This window comes from Lissotriton vulgaris, chromosome 1_1 (assembly GCF_964263255.1).
Source record: "Lissotriton vulgaris chromosome 1_1, aLisVul1.2, whole genome shotgun sequence".
NCBI classification, from domain to species: Eukaryota; Metazoa; Chordata; class Amphibia; order Caudata; family Salamandridae; genus Lissotriton; species Lissotriton vulgaris.
The window spans coordinates 1,889,873,563-1,889,886,266 of record NC_141685.1 but is presented as its reverse complement, the minus strand read 5'-3'; positions in this window follow the sequence as shown (position 1 = coordinate 1,889,886,266).

The window sequence follows — 12,704 nt, the reverse complement described above, 5'->3', positions numbered from 1 at the left end:
CCAGCGTCTTTCCGCCCTTCTACAAAGACGCTTCTTGTCCCTAAGAGACTGCGTATACCACGGGCAGTTTTATGGGGCCGCTTCAGTATAGTCTTGCTCATAGGGAGAGTGGTGTCAAGGGTATGATTGATCCAATGAACATAGGCCTGGTTGGCTAGGTCAGGATCCTCCTGTTTCTCGGGTTGTGAGCTGGCAAGTTTAATGGACCAGTTGTCAACCTCGAGGCGCGACCAGGCTCGCCTGAGCCTTGTGGTGGGGGCGGGTGGTGGAGTTTTAGTCGAGGTCCAACTGAAAGGGATCAGAAGGTGGTCTGTCCATGGCAGGGGGATGCCTGGGCCCACTGAGATGTCAGGACAGTTAGTGAAGATTGGGTCCAGTAAGTGGCCTTTGGCATGAGTGGGAGTGGTAACGCGTTGGATGAGTTGTAGAGCTGCTAGATCGTCTAGTAAGGTGGCGGCTGTGTGGTAAGAAGGGGAGTCAAAATGAAGATTCAGGTCACCTAGCACGGTGAAGTTAGCGGAGGAACTAGCTCTATCGGCCACGCTAGATGGCATAGTTTCATGGAACTGCTTCGGGGGGCGGGCGGGCGATAGATAAGGGTGCCCGAGAAACAGCTTTTGGGTGAGAGTTCGATATTAAAACCAATACTCTCACAGTCCGAGATGGTCTCGGGGGTGATTCGGCAGTGGTATTGTTCCTTGTGGATAATCGCCAGGCCTCCTCCTCTCCCTTTAGGTCGGTCTTGCCGTATGATTTGATAGCCAACAGGGAGGGCGTCTACTATCGCAGGATCAGACTCAGTAGTGAGCCAGGTTTCCGTCAGGAACAATATATCTAGGGTATGTTCCTCTAACAGCAGGGCCATTTCAGCGCTATGCTTGGACAGGGAGCGGCAATTTAGTAGGAGCATGTGGACTTCATGTGTGGGCGCCGAGCAAGATTTAGATTTGAGCGATGCGGAGCAGGTGGGGCAGGTTTGCGGCAGGTCTTCGGCTTGAAAAATATGCCGAGTGCAACTGTTGGCGGGAGGCCTTAGTCTATAGAGGGTTGCCCAAGTATAGCATTTGCGTAGTGGTGGCTGGGATACAGGGGGGGTGGCCCAGGGCCCGGACTCGGCGCGGACGAGCGCAGACGAGCTTGCCTTATGCGCGCATTCGTCGCGCCCGCTGCGCTCGTCCGCTGCGCTTCCGGCACATGCACATGTTTGCAGCAGGGGGCAGTGAAGAGGGCGTGGCCTCGAGTGGGCGTGTCCCCGTCCTGTCGTGAGGGATCCAGCTGGTGGTAACCTGCGATTTCGCCCTACCCAGCGCTCGTTTTTGCGTTAGAAAGGGTGCCTGCGCACAGTAATCGTGCAGCAGACAAGGTGAGTGAGTATTTAAAACAATTACAAATTTTCAATTTTTCACAATTAAAAACACGGAATTCACTGCTGCTCCCGGCTGTGCCTCAGGAGATGACTGGCTATCAGAGCGCTTGTGGTTCAGCGCGGTATTTGAATGATTTAGCTAAAGGGGGCGTGGCCTCGAGTGGGCGTGTCCCCGTCCTGTCGTGAGGGATCCAGCTGGTGGTAACCGGCGATTTCACCCTACCCAGCGCTCGTTTTTGCGTTAGAAAGGGTGCCTGCGCACAGTAATCGTGCAGCAGACAAGGTGAGTGAGTATTTAAAACCATTACAAATTTTCAATTTTTCACAATTAAAAACACGGAATTCACTGCTGCTCCCGGCTGTGCCTCAGGAGATGACTGTCTATCAGAGCGCTTGTGGTTCAGCGCGGTATTTGAATGATTTAGCTAAAGGGGGCGTGGCCTCGAGCGGGCGTGAGGGATCCAGCTGGTGGTAACCGGCGATTTCGCCCTACCCAGCGCTCGTTTTTGCGTTAGAAAGGGTGCCTGCGCACAGTAATCGTGCAGCAGACAAGGTGAGTGAGTATTAAAAACTATGGATATGCCCTCTGCGCTGGAGCCTCAGCCAAATTCCTGAAACGACTACAATGCATACAGAATGCCTCTGCACGCCTGATCCTCGACATCCCTCGCCACAGCCACATCACACCCCACCTGGGAGACCTGCACTGGCTTCCTGTCAACAAGAGGATCACCTTCAAGCTCCTCACCCGCGCACACAATTCACTCCACAACACTGGACCGCCATACCTCAACAAATGACTCACCTTCTACACCCTGAACCGCCAGCTCCACTCCGCCAACCTCGCCACTGTCCCCTGCATCTGAAGAGCAATCACCGGTGGCAGATCATTCTCCCACCTCGTCGCCAAGTCCTGGAACACCCTCCCCATCCCCCTACGGCAGTCCCAGGACCTTCTAACCTTCAGGATTCTACTCAAGACCTGGCTATTCGAGCAGTAGCAGCACCACTCGCCCCCCAGCTCCTTGAGACCCTCGCAGGTGAGTAGTGTGCTCTACAACTGTTCTGATTGATATCCCTATTGTCTCTGAAACAGGGACATGAAGCACACAGATACAGTTAGCCTGTTCGTTGGCCATGGTTAGATGAGATTAAGAAGACATCTGATGATCAGTGCTTAACTTGTACAATAAGAAGTGCTGGGCCCAATGTTTTGCCTTGAAGTCCAAGGCCAGCACTACTAAATGTTGGCGCATTTAACACCAAGGCTGCATAGTCTTAAATTCCACCCCTGTCTCTTTAATACATCACCTGACACTCCCTGCCTCTTTACCTCACTGCTGGAGGTTCTTTTTATCCAAGCTTTCACCCTTCGTCACGTTTTTTCTGTCTTTCTTTTCCTCCTTCTTTACCAGTTGTGTGTTTCTTTTTTTTGCTACGGGTAAAAGTCTGGTGAGGAAACATAAGTACTGGTCCCCAAAAATGGGTGCTTGTGGGCTCTACCTGCAAACCCTGTCTCAAATTAAGCACTGGAATGCTTAGATAGCCAACCTGCTGTTAGGGATTAACAGCTGTTAATTGCTAATACACTTATGTGTGCACTTACCTTTGACATGAACTTGTTGAGAATTGTTGAGTGGGACATAAGTAGCAGTTAGTGCCTTTTGTTAAGACGCTCAGCAGAGGGCAAGTATGCTTAAATAATGTGAGGTGAACTCTTAACAGAAACGCTTTGACTGGCTGTCTTTTCTACTCAGATCTCTCAAACATAATTGAGAAATATTTTGGAGATATTGTGATGGATTTATAATGACTCATAAACAGAAAAAACACTCCCAGGGAAATGAGTATGTTACAAATGTGTCGATAAGATGGACAAATGCTATTGGGTGGAACTCTATACAACAGTTAAGTGCTAATATTTAAAACAACAGAGTTAGAAAGATCTCCATTTAGAAATGGAAGGCCTATCTGGACCGCAAATATTTGAAAGAAGGATCAGTGAGAAAGAATTCTAAAGGGCAGACCTAAGAGGATACTTCTTCAGGAGACTCCGAGCGCGAGACACTGGAGATTTCAAGGCAGCAAGCTTGGTCCTGGTGCCTGAAGATACACGTATACGGAGGCTGCTGGCCCCTCTTTACTCATTGAGTTCTGAAGCCACCGAGATTGTGGGATTACCTCATAACCACTTCACTGTGAGCGCCAGACGCCGGAGATCATAAGGGAGCACGCAGTACCCCTTATTTAGGAAAAGACTAATCAGAAACGGTCTGGTTCGAAGGACTTGTTGAGACAAAAGGATTACACATGGTAGAGTACTTTGGTCACCTTGTACTGTCGGCGAGGTCAACCAATTTGGTATTTCACTGAGACAATTTTAAAAGGCGCTACACAAATATTGTTCTTAGTCCTGATGAAGACCCCACGGTGATGCTTTTTCATACTCACACGTTCTTAAGGGGTAGAAACGTTGACGTATATATAAACAAGCGTTGCTGCCCAACCGGACCAATATAACTAAGAGTATAGATTCTAGGTCTTGTTAAGGGTTTTTCATTGGTGACAGGATGCAGTGCTAACTAATTATGTTACATATATATCATTGGCTTTGTATAAATTGTCTTGTGATATATGTATAAAACACCATTGTATTCACCGCCCCTATGTTTCACCATTGTGAAAAACCAAGTTTGGTAGTTTTGTTTTTGTGTATTTGTGCTGTTTTATCACTAATTCTTAAATGAATATGATTTTCCTATATACACTTTGACCACATTTCATTTGGTGCAAGAGGTTTGTTTAGTAAAGAATCAGTGTTATGACTTACTGTATCATTAATTGGAGTCCTACCGCTTGTGAGGACAAAATAGGAAATGGTTTAATTTCGTTTCGTGGCAGAACCAGTGCTCATGTAACGTACATTGAAAGTAGGTCAGAGCAACCAAGAGGCCTGAGATGATGAGCAGGGGCAGAGAGTGGCTGAGAGGCCTTGTCCTAAAGCTTGTGCATATGTAGGTACATTCCAGATGGCAATCTCTGGGTACTTAGACTGCTGACTTTAGGGCTAGAAGAACATGATCACGACAATGCCATCAGCTTTCAGAATGGACGGCCAGCTTCTATGGTTTATGTAGGCTGTATAAATAAAGAATATTACAGTAGTGAGCCCAGCACATCGACGATCATGGAGACGCTGTAAGCGTTTAATAAACAACCAGAGAGAGCTGCTTTCGTCAGGAAATCCATCTTGTCGTTTACAGTACGTCCACGATAGCTTTTCAGCACGTGAAGCGCAGGGGCTTGCGACTAGAATATAAATGTGTCTATTTATTACGCGCTTCTTCTATTCACATGACCCTTCTTTGTCATGCTTCGATCATACATCAAATCTGGATCTATTAACATGTGCTTCGCGAGAGCAGTGTCATTATGGTTCATGTAAGACCCCTCTGGACTAGGATTCCTACATATTGACAATGGCATTTCATCAGCACAGCTGTTTATAAAATACTAAAAACGCAAAAACGCAAAGTGACATGTGGGTGACAGGGGAGATGCGGGGAAAGTGATGGTAGGCAGAAAGATGCTGTTTAATGCAGAGTACGGCTTCACTCCTTCACACCAGGCTCCCTTTGATTAGAAATTGCCTTAATGTTCTCCAGTGGTGTATCAAAGGAGTCATGGGCCCTAACACAACCTCTGTGCCGCTGGGTTTAAAAGTAGAAGGCCTCACACATGCTGTGTTGTTGCTCCTGATGAACTATTGATGGCTATGCCACTGATGTTCTTGCTGTGTGGTTGCCTCATGTCTGTATCCCAATTCTGCACCTTCTAGAACTGCTAGTAGGCCATTGCACTAATGCAGCGCCCTTCTTGTCAAGAAGTGTTTCCTGGCCCAGCTTCCCTGCATATGGCAAGCATCTGCATGGTCAATGTCCTCTCTGAAGGATCTGATTGAACAGTAGCAGCAGTAACTAAAGTCTGAAGTCTCCGCCTTTTAACCTACACACTGCTCCCATTCATCAGCTATGAGGGAGCTAGTGAATTTCTTGCTAAATGATGATTGTAGGTGCAAATTCTGATCGAATACGTTTCCTGCACATTCTTACACGTCTTCTTGCATTTCACGCAAAGCATGCCAGCATTGCTAAACAAGATATTTATTCCTTTTGTCAGGTCAGCCACCCAAGTCCTACCGCAAAGGAAGCCGTTGTATTAAATGTCAATTCATCTGCCTTCTGCTTTCACAAGTTGCCTCTGGGCGTCTCCATCACTCGACAAGTCCAAAGATGGCCATTTCTTCTTTGGATTGGACCAGCAAGTGTGTCTGAAGGAGGTGGAAGGGTTCTCGTGGGGTTCCACAGTTATTGGTGGCAGGTGAATTTGCTTGCTCGTAGAACATTAAGAGCAGCCGTATCTGGTGTAAATGTGATAACCGAACTGAACAGAGCAAGGAAAGTGAGTCCAGTTGTCCAAAGATTGGACCCACCAGCAGCTTTTGCTACGGTGGAGCATCTCATCCTGATACTCAGGTGAAAACAGCTGGGAGCAGTGGGCTCTGTGTTGAATTGATTGGGCTCTTTCCTTGATGGCCGCGAGCAGGTCGTTTGGATGAAACCATACACCTAGGGAGGTTAAGAGTTGAAATGGGGTGTGCCGCAAGGCTCCTCCCTTAGTCCTACACTACTTAATATTTACATCTCCCTTGGCTAATTTGGTGGAATCATATAATATCAAGATCATCTCTCATGCGGATGATACTCAATACCTGCTTATGTACGATGGGGAGCCTGAGAGGGGGAAGGTTGCCTTTGCTAACTGCATGGTGGTATTGTTAGACTGGTTTGGGGTCAATAGATTGCAATGCAACCCGTATAAGACAGAAGTCTTATTATTCGGACGGGACCCTTTCCTGGATGGGTTGGGGCCTGGCCTGATAGTGTTCCTCTGCTGCCCCCACCAGCCGCAGTGGCAAGAAATTTGGGTGTGTTTTTCGACACCCAGCTTGCATTTGGAGCACAGGTGTCGGTTGTGGAGAAGTCCTGTTTTTGGATCTTCTGCATGCTGAGGAAGTTTCTTTATTTGCTTCCTCATGAGGCCCAAATCACAGTGGTTAGATCACTAATTGTATCTAGATTGAACTATGCTAATGTCCTGTATCTTGGTCTCCTGTAATATCTGATTCAGCGCCTACAGGCGGTGCAGAATATGGCAGTCCGTTTATTATATACAATTCCGAAAGGCTCATCAGTCTCAGCGCATCGAGCGAAACTTCACTGACTGCCAGCTCATCAACGAACGAGGTATAAAGCTTTAACCTAACGCATCAAGCCTTCAACAGTAACGGACCTAGGGTACCTAACGGAGCGCATTAAGGCTTACTGCCCAGGAGGACTGCTGGGGTCGAGCCCAGCTGGTTTTATTGTCTCCTCACACTTTTTCAAGCAGCGGAGGGAGATGCTTCCTGCATGGTTATGTCAGCAAATCTATGGAATAAACTCCCAGATTACCTTAGATCAGAGGTCTTCAATCTGTGGGGCGCAACCCCCAGGGGGGTCGTGGAGTCCTTGGAAGGGGGTCGCAGATTCTGTCAGAGTTACACAAAACATTTGCCTTGTGGAACTTCGTCAGGGCGAATCAATTCAGTTTGAAGTTGTCAACTTATCCGGACAAAATCGTGTGGATCAAACAGCAAATGGCAAATTGTTCTTCAAAGGCATATAACCTTCATATAGTAAAAAGAGGTGTTCACACTAGGTACGAAAGAGTCAGTCCAACGTTGAATCCAATGGTTTTCAGAGTATGGCAGATTTCAAGGACTAGATACAGTGATAGTTCAAGGTTGAGCAAACGCTCGCCAGGGAGTCTAGTAATTCCCAGGGGTTATTTCTTATATTCCTTGTGATATCATTCTCCAATAAGAGCGTATGGTGAAACTGTAGAAGACACCGGTCTGTGGTACTGCACGGTGTTCGTGGTAATAACCACCGAGCACCTGTAGTCGGGTGCTCGGGTTCAGGAACCTGGCTTGTAGCGGCGCCCTGACGAAGTTCCACAAGGCAAATGGAACGAAACGCGTTGGCTGTGCCTGTATCTGACGAATATTGTTAAATAAAGAAGAAGATATACAATATACCTCTTTTCTTTTGGACTTGAATTGTGTGCACCTTCCATTTTATGTTTTGTGTATCTTTGATTTATACACCTATTGGTAGCAGGTGTAGGAAGAAGTTTGCACCATCCAGAATTTAGAACAATAGAACTAGTAGTGCTTGACCAGGTCTGCTGCCTTAATCCTTTGGAATTTTGATTCTGTCAGAGTGCAGTTCCTGGCTTGGGGCTAATCGAGGGTGCTCAATCTGGAGGCCAAATTCACACCAAGGTGTGAAAAACATCAAAGCCTCATTAACAAGTAAAAGGTCTTTTAAAGACCTGTGACGTACTCGGGTGTGGTGATGTGGCTGTGTGTGTGTGTCCCTGAAGCCGTTTCGAGCTGGGGGAGGAGGGGAAGTGGGGGTGTGGGGGCTGGGGGAGCAGGCTGTAGTGTAGCCCTTTGAGGTCAATGGATATTGCGCGCCTGGAGCTGTGGGTCCCGTGACACGTCCCCTGCCCCCAGCAGGGAGGTACAGAGATGCCCTTCCCTGATCGGGAAAGAAGGAAGAAGATGCAGAGGGATACTGACTCCCCCCACTCCCCATGAGAGAGGCACAGAAAAGGTGGGTGGATGAATGATGGGTGGATGGATGGATGTAAGGATGAAGGATGGATGGATGTGTGAAAAGGTGGGTGAATGAATGATGAATGGATGGATGAAAGGGTGGATGGATGAAAGGGTGGATGGATGGAAGGATGAAAGGGTAGATGGATGAAGGATGTATGGATGGATAAAAGGTTGCATGGATGAATGATGGATTGATGGAAGTGTGAAAAGATGGGTGGATGAATGATGGGTGAATGGATGGATGAAATGGTGGATGGATGAAGGATGGATGTATGGATGGAAGGGTGAAAGGGTGGATGGGTGAAGGATAGATGGATGAAGGATAGATGGATGGATGTAAGGATGAAAGAGTGGACGGATGAAGGATGAATGGATGGATGAAAGGGTGGATGAATGGATGAAAGGGTGGATGAATGGATGAAAGGGTGGATGGAAGGATGAAAGGGTGGACTGATGAAGGATGGATGGATGGAAGGGTGGATGGATGTATGGATGGATAAAAGGTTGCATGGATGAATAATGGATGTGTGAAAAGGTGGGGGGATGAATGATGGGTGGATGGATGGATGAAAGGGTGGACGGATAAACGATGGATGGAAGGATGAAAGGGTGGATGGATGAAGGATGGATGTATGGATGGATAAAAGGTTGCATGGATGAATGATGCATGGATGGATGTGTGAAAAGGTGGGGGGATGAATGATGGGGTGGACGGATGGATGAAACGGTGGATGGATGAAGGATGAATGTATGGATGGATAAAAGGTTGCATGGATGGATGTGTGAAAAGGTGGGGGGATGAATGATGGGTGGATGGATGGATGAAAGGGTGGGTGGATGGATGAAAGGGTGGATGAATGATGGATAGATGTATGGATGGGAGGATGAATGGGGGGATGGCTGTATTGATGGATAAAAGGTTGCATGGATGAATGATGGATGGATGTGTGAAAATGTGGGTGGATGAATGATGGGTGGATGAATGGAAGGGTGGATGGGTAAAGGATGGATGTATGGATGGAAGGATGAAAGGGTGGATGGATGAAGGATGGATGTATGGATGTAAGGATGAAAGGGTGGATGGGTGAAGGATAGATTTATGGATGTAAGGATGAAAGAGTGGGTGGATGGGTGAAAGGGTGAATGGATGGAAGGATGAAAGGGTGGACGGATGAAGGATGTATGGATGTATGGATGGATTAAAGGTTGCATGGATGTGTGAAAAGGTGGGGGGTGAATGATGGGTGGATGGATGGATGAAAGGGTGGGTGGATGAATGTATGGATGAAAGGGTGGATGGATGAAGGATGGATGTATGGATGGGAGGATGAAAGGGTGGATGGATAAAAGGTTGCATGGATGAATGATGGATGGATGTGTGAAAAGGTGGGTGGATGGATGGATGGAAGGGTGGATGGGTAAAGGATGGATGTATGGATGGAAAGATGAAAGGGTGGATGGATGAACGATGGATGGATGGAAGGTTGAAAGGATGGATGGATGTGTGAAAGTGTGGGTGGATGAATGATGGATGGATGTGATGAGGTCTAACAGGAGCATTTATGGTTGTCAAATGATGATGATGAGGAGTACCAGTTTCTAGAAACTTTTGTCGGAAGGGGGTCCTTACCCCTAAAAAGGTTTTACAAGGGGGTCTCGGCATCAAAAAGTTTGAAGACCTCTGCCTTAAATGGAAACCAGAAGAAGCAAACTTTAAAGGGGAATGAAAGACATTTTAAATCAGATGTTAGCAAGGAACAATGGTTTCTAGCCCGGTTCTCTCTCCTTTGGGCATACCGAACAGCGCCGGGACACTCTTTGTGAGTAGTTGTGAGCTTTAGAAATGTGTAATTCAATTCAATTCAATTCAAAGAGTTTGGACTATGGACTGAGGGAAGTCGGGCTCTTCCTGTGAAGTTGTGAACAATTTGGCGTAATAAACTTTTAGATTTTCACATAAACTGGTTACAAAGTCAATATTCTAAAAGCAGATTCATGAAAAATTCCAATATGTTTATGGTGTGCCGTGTAAGTGGAAGCTGAGGAGCACAAGACCTCGTCTGTGGCTGCCTGGCTCTCAGACTCTCTCTCTCACTGATTGTTCAGCATTTCCAAAAGGATAGGTCAGCTTCAGCTGCACTCCATTTATATACATGTATGCGATTTAAAAAATATCTATACTCAGGACTCGGGACTGGGGACACTGGGTACAAAATGGATGAAATAGGAGGTGGCCGAGTCCATCGTCCATACCTAGATTTCACAGGGCGATCGCGGTTTACAAAAGTGTTTGCATCGTGCAAATTATGTTGCCATAAAATATCATTATTAATTGCTCCTGTCGCAAGGCTAAGAAATACGTGGTTGTAAGTATTCGTGCGCGGGAGAAGAGGCACGCGGACGCTGCAGAGCGCGCGTGTCTGCAAGTACTAGGCCGCACGAACAAAAAACACGGATATTCAATATGTTGGATACCTAATGTTATCTCGTCTCTTTTCTCTTCAGCCCATCTGTCGACCATAAGAGAACAAAGATGTTGCTCAACACAGTATCAATGCTCCGGCTAAACCTTTGACAGATTTGAATTGGGTGCTGAAAAAGCGAACGTCTGCATGCAAATATTTTGTTATTAAATGGAAACCCTCCAAGAACACGAACGAGCCATGTGAAATTTTAATTATAACTTACCAGCTGGTTGAGCTAACTGAACGATGTCACTAAGGTGATTTCTTTCTGATTGTAATTAAATAGTTAAGCCTAATTTACCGTTGTCTGCACAGGCTATATAGCAGACTAATTACGCATAAGGTAAACAACAACAAATAACGAATGACATGAACTCAACAACGCGGACGCGTCCCCACAGCGCGAGCCCAGGATGCGTTCTTCTAGGAACGCTGTCTGTGACCTTCACAGTGCGCGAGCAGCCGCTCCCAGGCCGGATGCAGCGCTGCTCTGGCTGTAATGTTGCTCTGAAACTCAAGCCCATTTGTTTCCTTCGCTGGAACCAATCTTCATTTCCATTTCCCCGAAGCCAGGGCCTCATTGTTTCACGCCTTAGCTTTCAGAAAAATGAATAAACACTCAATACAGCTCCCCCCACCCCCCAGAATAAGATTGTATTGGTTTATAGTGGCAATCGCTAACAATAACAGTGCGCTGCGCCGCTAATAGGGAGACTCACGCCACAGCAAAAGGTATGCACTAGTGATATGCATAAGAGGATGAAAATCAGTGCCGAATGGAATGGCCCGCTTTATAAAAATTCACTCTGCAAAATTCGTTTCTGCAATATTTCATGTTTGTAGATTCTCAATAGACGTCTTTGTTCCATATTAGGTGGAAACACGGGTATATTTGACCCAACGCCTTGTTCTTGGGGTAAAGCCTCACAAAGAAGGAAAGGAACAGTGTTATCAATATTTCATTATTGTTCAATTTCAGGTGTCTTCACTAAGCCTGCCCAGATAATGCGTTTCTCTCAAGGTCACAGGGAGGCAGAGAGTTGTGAGTAGGGGATATATATTGACCAGGTATGTAGCGCACATTGCAAATTGAATTGTGGCTTGGCACTTGAATAATAGGTGTCATTAGAACACAACTCAATAGTTCTCATTTTATCAACTGCATGCGGATGAAAGACTGAATGACCATCTTTGGAAATCGAATCTGTGGGCCGCAGGATACTAACAGATTTGTTTCATTAGTGCTCTGTTCCACACCTATGAAAACAGCAGTATGAACACAGCATCGTAAACAAACACAGTTTCACAACAATATACATTTTATAAGTGCTCACTTTACTTGGGAATACAACTGTCACCTCAATGCAAATATGCTTTTCAGAATATGCAGGTCGCTGGTTGGAGACACGCACTGCTTTATGGGACTTTTACAATGCTTTTCCACATCAGTGTAGTTATTCTGGGTGCAGGTGGCATGGAGATAGGAATATTGCCATACAATTGTAAAACTAAGTCCAAAATAAGGATTGACACAGCCAATAGGCCTCACCTGAACGGGGCACAAAGCAATTAGGTTTGTAGGTTCTTGCTTGCTTTTGAGATTGTAAAGGCACAAACCATTCAAAGATAGCCTCTGTTTCGTATGCATGTATGCACAGACAGCCATATTTGTATGGCTTTGTCATGGAGTATAACAAAAAATACTACACAATGGTCATCTGTGCATATGATTAACAATGTCTCAAAACAATTGCTGGAAGAGGAAGAACACAGAAAGTCAATGGTATGAAGTGAGCTGATCCAACTCTCTACACATATATTAAAGCATTAGATAATATATGTATGTCGACTACAATCACTCAAATCTGTCTATCGGCAAGACTTAAACAGATTTACTGTAATTTCCAAACTGAAGTGTGCCGTAAGAAGAAACAAAATGTGTCTTGGACGAGAGGATATTTTAGGGGCAGATGAAAAGGCATAAAGTGGGTGTAAGGGAGTACTCACAGAGGTTGTGGGGTTTTCCCTCGTGGAATATGAGCAAGGATAGTGGTCTTCAAACCGTGAGACATACCCCCAGGAGGGCCACCGGGGTGCCCGAGGGGATCCTCAGTCGGTAACAAAGAAGAAGACTGAAGTAACCGCAGCC